A 7,475-nucleotide genomic window follows, 5' to 3' on the forward strand; every position below is an offset into this window, starting at 1 on the left:
GGTCATGAACTCACAGTTTATGGGTTCGAGTCCCTCGTCGGGCTCTGTGCTGACAGCTTGGAGCCTGGCGCCTGTTTTGGATTCTGTCTCCCTCTCTATCTGCCCCTACCCTGCTTGTGCCCTCTGTCTCTCAAAAATGAATAAATGTTAAAGTTTGAAGAAGTTGGGTTTTGAGTAGGGATCCAGGACAAAACACACCCCGGTGGTAAATGCAACAATACAAGTAGCTATGCACTTCACTGCTTTTGACTCAACGGGTCCAGTGCATTTAAAATACATCACTAATTGTGTATGACGCATACTGAAGAAGACCCCTGGGATTTGGAACAAAGCCAGGTTCTCTGAGATGAATAATTTGCCTTTTGAGAAACACCCATTAGCTAATGATTAGGCCTTAATACAGACTACTGTGAACTGGGTTATTACTTAATCACCAAACTCATAAGGTTGAACATGTCCAGTCACACTGCTGTTAAGTAGAAATGATGTATGACAGTCTCAAGTATTCTTATTGCCATGCTGCCATCCCTTAATCTCTTGTAACATGCAGGGTTTCTAAAATCAATTGCTTATGGGGAAAAAAAATTGGAACCCAGTATTCTAAGGATAATAGAAGTCTCCCACATCCAAATCTCTTTATGCATCCTCTAGAAACTATCCCGAACAGTAACAAAAGCAAGTAAGACCACACAACATGATCCATACTTTCAGCATAACTAGAGAATACTACAGTTTCCAATGTTGATGTAAATAAAAATACATATGGGCATCAAATTCCAGGGGAGTTATTTTTTGAGCTGTTGCAACCCTTTACGGAGAGCAAGAGGTGTCGAGGTACCTGGAAAACTACAAGAAAATAGGGATAGAGGGCCTCCGGGTGAAGTAGCCGGAAACCCACCCCAACTGTGAAACTGCCGAAAAAACAAACTCTGGTATGTCCACGCAAGCCTTGGAAAGGCAGTTTCTTCATTTCTCCAATATGTCATAGGAATAGATGATAAAGTAAGGCAGACGAACATAAAGTTTTAAAAGGTATTTATATAAGCAAAGTGTCTCTCCACATTTAAACATTCTTCACGACGATCTTTTATGCCATGATACCGACCTTCCAAAACCAGCAGTAGAAGCCATTCTCAGGAAGAATAGCAGTAGTGCTGTTACCAAGTGCTACTGGGCACTGGTGTCACTTCTCACCTGTCATTGGACTGAGTTCATCTTGAAGATCTCATGTACTCAATATGCAGACCCCTTATATTCATTCATTCTGCAGCAATGTATTTTATGCCTACTTATTCCTGTTGTAATTAGTGTTGGGTTTACAATGATGAGCGTACATTTGTCCCTCTTCTCTTGGAGCTCATAGAATAGGCAGCACTGAGAAGCCAATATATAAACGCTCTCTCTAGGTCAAACTTCTAGATTGCTTGGTAACAGAGATCTTACTGAGAACCCTAAGTGTCCACACCAATATCCAGTCCTCAATAAATTAGGTGAACACGAGGATTGCACAAAATCCTAGACAGCACAGACGTTAAGGTAAAACACTTCAGCTCTGAGTTGGTAACTAGGTACTCATTTACAAACGCGCTCTGTAAGATGTTCTTTAAGTAACGCTTAAAAGGAAACCTTCAGAGAACATTGGAGAGAGGAATGTAAACCAAACTGTCATCTACTGAAGGATATTTGGCCCTTGAATTGAATGCCTAGGGCATCTTACGCCAGTTCCACTTGAGAGCATCTACTCTCTGGCCTTTTAAGTTCCCCAATATAGGCACCGAAATAGTACATAGTGATTAATGATCTTAGGTGTTACATAAATAATTCTGGATAATCTGGTGTGTGAACGAGCAAAAATTATTCTCTAGGCAGAGGAGGACGTGGTGTGCCAGTTAGAAAAGTAACGTGTGAAGATGGCATTGTGAGGCCGCAGAGCGCATGCAGGGAATTAGAAATTTGGAGTGGTTGGAGGGTAAACGGCAGGACTGGCAGAGGGACGAGAGCTAGGAGGGAATCTGGCGTAAGCTTGGGGAGGAAGGTAGCTGTCAGGTCATGAGGGGCCTTGTGAGCCATTTAGAGGAGCTTGTGCTTTATTCTGTAGCTCACGGGAAACCAGGTACCAAACAGCCTGCAACTGACAAAAGAATTCGCATCTCAGAAAGGCAGTTTCGAAGACAAGTTGGTGATGGTCGAGGCCTTGAAAAAGCCTGGTTAGGAAGCCATGCCAGTAATCCAGGTGATAGATGACAGCAGCCTGGGCTGTGTATGACATGGCAGTTGAGCCGGAAGGAAGACGATGTACTTAGAAGATAACTTGGGAAGTGACTGGATGTAGAAGTTGAGGAAGAGGGAAGAATCCAGGGGAAGCTTTTCTTTTCTCACTTGTAAGATCAGGTGGTATCCTGGGTACGATATTCCTGGCAATTGGCTTCACGTATGTTCTTCTTTATTCTCTCCTGTATCGTAAAAGGATGGAGGCTAGCAACTACGTTTTCCAGGATCCTTTGCACCTATGGTTCTGGACTTGATTAAGATTCTGCTCATGAACTGGGGGGGGGGGGGGGGGCGCCTGAGTGGCTCAGTCGTTTAAGCATCCGACTCTTGATTGTGGCTCAGGTCATGATCTCATGGTTTGTGAGTTTGAGCACCATGTCGGGCTCTCCCTTGACAGCATGGAGCCTGCTTGCAATTCTCTCTCTCTACCTCTCTGTGTGCCCCTCCTCCACTTGTGCTCTCTCTCTCTCTCTCTCTCTCTCTCTCTCAAAATAAATAAAGAGATTCTGCTCAAGAGATGGACTCACAGGAGCTTTGGAATTTGGAAGTGAGGTAGAGGCTGTCTTCCTACTGTTGTGCTTGCTGGTGAGAAAAGTTGGATAGATGTGTGTGCTTTGAGTAGCAGATGCCCCTGTAGGTATCAGCTTTGCAGCGGGGAGGCAGTTTTGGCGGCAGCAGCTGAGGTAAGAGTATCACCAGCACCTACCTGATGTGTGAATTGCGGCTGAGCAGCGTCACTTCGAAATCTAAACTGGCCGCTGGTGGGCTCCTGACTTAGGGCTCTGTCCAGCAATTTTTGCAAGCACTCAGTTTCCTGTATTCAATCCTTTTCTGCTTGAAATATCTAGAATGGTTTCTGTTTCCCTCACTGTCTTTGGGATGGGACGGCCATCTCTACCCAATTGTTGGTTACCTTTACCACTCACTGAATATCTGAAATTGTGAACATTTTTGTGAAAAAGTGAGCTCTAAGTTTGAAACCTGTGTAGTTCAATGCAGATGAAATGTCAAATATATCTAGGCAAAATGCTTAAAAAGCTGGAAAAGAAATACCATTAGATCCTTACCTCACATGAATTATCAAAACAAAAAACCCCGACGGAGGAACAAATAAAATGTTTAAAGCTGAATACATAAACATGTGTACTCCGAGATGGGAGAATAGTCCCAGGCAGAAAATGAACCTCGAATTGTCAGAGCATTATAGGAATCAGTCCAAGCTATTTCACCTTCTCAGCCATCTCCTTAGATATTCTTGCTCTGTAACAATCAGAGAAGCCACAGCTTATTCTCCAGACCAGAGAAAGAGAAAGTTTCCTGCTTCATTCTTCTTTTTGCTTGAGGTCTGGGAAGGAGAACACAATGAGCGTTTCCTCTTCACCTAGATTTGTTGAAATTTATACAAAATACTGCACTTCAGTGGCCATTTTCTCCAAATTGCCTTTTCTCAGGCACCCTTTTCAGGGCAGTTTTTTCTCCTCAGCAGAAGTAATGACCTATTTCAGGATGTATCTTTCTATCACAGCTTGGGAAATTACCTAAGTTTTCCTGCTGGGGGCAGCATCCTACCGTTTATGAGGAGAAGAAAAATGAAAATCTGCAATATCATAGCAACCTGGCTTGGTAAAAATGCGAGTGCTTTTTGAAAATAAAAAAGTTGCACATGTGTTTGCTTGATTCCTAGTCTATATTTCTTGGGTGAAGGATAACTATAACCTCATATATATATATTTTTTTTAATAAAAAAGGACTTTAAAAGAATATGTGCTATCTTAAGTCAATCTTAGTTAATATTTATTGCACACACAGTGTTTGGATGTCTAAAAGCATAACTGACCACCTACTATAATTTGTTTATATGAAGAACTGGAGAGAGCTACCAGGACAGAGGAAAAGGTTGAAGGAATAAATGTGATATTCGAGGAGTATAATAGGGATCACCTTCCTCATGCATTTTCATCAGTGAAAACTTATTTATTGACTGCCTCTCATGTGTGAGGCATTGTGCTAGGTGCCAGGGATACAGAAGCGAAAAATACAGTGTTTTTTGCTTCGAGTTTAAAGAGAAAAAAAAATTAACGTTTGGTAAGAAAGTATTTTAAAGATTTCTTTCGGGGTGCCCGGGGGGCTCAGTTGGTTGAGCGTCTGACTCTTGATTTCGGCTCAGGTCATGATCCCAGGGCTCTGGGAACGAGCCCTGCATTGGCTCATGCTGACCGTGGAGCCTGCTTGAGATTCTCTGTCTCTGTCTCTCTCTCTGTCTCTCTCTCTGTCTCTCTCTCTCTCTCTGTGTGTTCCTCTCTTTCTCTCCCTCTGTCCCTCTCCCCTGCTCTCACACTCTCTCTCTATAAAAAGGAAAAATGTATTAAAAAATAAAGACTTCCTTCAATATAATTTTTGAAATATTTGTTTTCGAGAGAGCGAGGTTGGGCACATCATTGGCATGTCACTTTATCTTTGGGCCTCGAGAAGAGAAGTCACTTTTACTCTCTTCATATTTTATCTGGTCCTCTACCACCAAATGGCAGCACCAGGAGGCCTTTGCCAGCTTGCTTTGACCTTCCTGTATCATTTGAGGCCATTTCTTAGAAAGATTTACTTGTGTGCGATTTACAAAGGGTCTTCACACCTATTTTTTTTTAAATCCTCCTTCAGACCCTGTAATGTTAGCAGTACAATGAAGCTGAACTACAGTGAGATGAAGTGAATTGATAAGGCTCTTCTTTTCCTCCTCAAACCCCAGAGTGTTACCAAATGTCTTCTTAATATTTAGACCTTCTTTTTCTTCATACTATCCCTCTAGATATCCTGTGGCTAACGAAAACTCAACGCATCTGTAATCCAACTAACCACGTCTCTTAGTTCCTAAAATACTGATTCTCTTACTGCCATCAGTCACACAGTCTTCTTGTACGTCCAGATATATCGTGCTTTATTTCTGGCCTGTTCAGCTGCCACTGCCATTCCTCAGAGCCTGAACTAAGTTGTTGTTGTCTGTCTGGACCATTACAGTAACCTCTAGATTGAGTCCGGTATTAAAGACTGCCTCCCATAGACAAAGTTTGTAATTATATATTGTCAGCATTGTATTTGTTTGTTGCCTATTTCCTTGAGGGCAAGGACCCAAGTGCATACAACATCGGGTATAATACATTGACATTTCTTAATAACTGTTAGTTGAATGAATGTTAGAGTGATGGATGGCACTATAATTATAATCTTCCCACAGCCCACTTCTGATGATATCACCCTTGCCCCAAATCGTCCATGACCAACCCAGGTCTAAACTCTATTGTCATTGTCTGGCCTGCAACTATTTTTCCACTTGTCTGATGTGGATGTGGAGAAAAGGGAACACTGGTGTACTGTTGGTAGGATTTTAAATTGGTACAACTACGAAGGAAAACAGTCCAGAAGAGCCTCAAAAAATTACAAATAGAACTACCATATGATCCAGCAATTCTGCTTTTGGGTGTATATCCAAAAGGAAACAAAAACACTAACCCCAGATAGCTACACCTCCATGTTCATAGCAGCATTATTTGTAATAGTCAAGACATTGAAACAACCTAAGTGTGTATCAAAGGATAAGGGAATAATTGAGTTATAATACATATACCCAATGGAATTTTATTCAGCCATAAAAAATGAGGAAATCTTGCCATTTGCAAGACCATCATGGACCTTGAAGACATTATGCTGTGTGAAATAAGTCAGAGAAAGACAAATACTCTATGCCCTTGCTTGTATTTGGAATCTCAAAACAAATTAGAAATAAACTCCTCAAAAAAGGGATTAGACTTGTGGTTACCAGAGCAGAGGGTGGCGGGAGGGGAAATTGGAGGAAGGTGGTCAAAAAGTATAAACTTCCAGTTAAAGATAAATAAGCAATACAGATGTAATGTACAGCATGATGAATACAGCTAACACTACTGTATGATACATGGGAAAGCTGTTAAGAGAGTAAATCCTGAGAGTTCTCATCACAAGGAGAAATTTTTTTTCTTGTTTTTTTTCTTTTTATTGTACCTATATGAGAAGACGGATGGATCACTGAACTTACTGTGGTAATCATTTCACATTATATGTAAACCAAACCCATCATACCTTATATGGTGATGTGGGTCAATTATTTTTCAAAAAAATTGGAAAAAATTTTTCATTAAAAAAAAAAAAAGGATGGGTTCTGGAGCTAGATCACTCAAGGTGGGGCTGATAACAGAGACCCATCTCTGCAAGGTGGGGTGCAGATTGCTCCCATTGGTTCTCCAATGGTTAAAACTTTTACTAGTGGTTAATTGGGATGCTGTGCTGGTGAAAAGGGTTCCACTGTGCTGGTGAAAAGGGTGCAGTGTATCAGGTATTTGAAAAGTAGGGAGGAAATTATGATTTTAAGAACAGTGGATTTTGATGGCACTGGGTAAGTTTGACTGATATTCTAGAAAATGATGATGAAAGGCTGAGAGCATTTTAATAGGCAATGAAAACTAAGTGTGAAAGCCAGAGGGCCTAGGTATCTTATAAAGAGGCTCTCATCTTCTAAAGAGGGAGCTCAGAGAAGACTGTGCAGACTGGCCTATGACTTAATTGTCAGAGTAGCTTAACTCCAGAGAGGGTTAAACTCCCAACCACAGCAGGTAGATCCTGGTTAGCACCCTCTTTGAGAAAGAAGGGGACCTTGACACATAGACTGAGTGATTCCCCTGATCCCCAAATCTTTTTTTTTATAAATTTTTAAGTATTAAAAAAATTTTTAAATATTTTAATTAAAAAAAAAATTTTTTTAACATTTATTTATTTTTGAGACTGATTGAGAGAGAGCATGAACAGGGGAGGGTCAGAGGAAGAGGGAGACATAGAATCTGAAACAGGCTCCAGGCTCTGAGTTGTCAGCACAGAGCCTGACGCGGGGCTCGAACCCACAGACCGCGAGATCATGACCTGAGCCGAAGCCGGACGCTTAACTGACTGAGCCACCCAGGCGCCCCTAAAATATTTTAATTTTAATCGTAATTCCAGTATAGTTAATATGCAGCGTTGTTTTGGTTTCAGGTGTACAATACAGTGATTCACCACCAATTCCATACATTACTCAGCCCTCATGAAGATGAGTGTACTCTTAATCCCCTTCACCTATTTCACCCATCCCCCTACCCTCTGGGAAGGGTGGTTATCTGTTCTTTATAGTTAAGAGTCTGTTTTTT

Source organism: Panthera uncia, chromosome B1 (genome assembly GCF_023721935.1).
Source record: "Panthera uncia isolate 11264 chromosome B1, Puncia_PCG_1.0, whole genome shotgun sequence".
Lineage (NCBI taxonomy): Eukaryota > Metazoa > Chordata > Mammalia > Carnivora > Felidae > Panthera > Panthera uncia.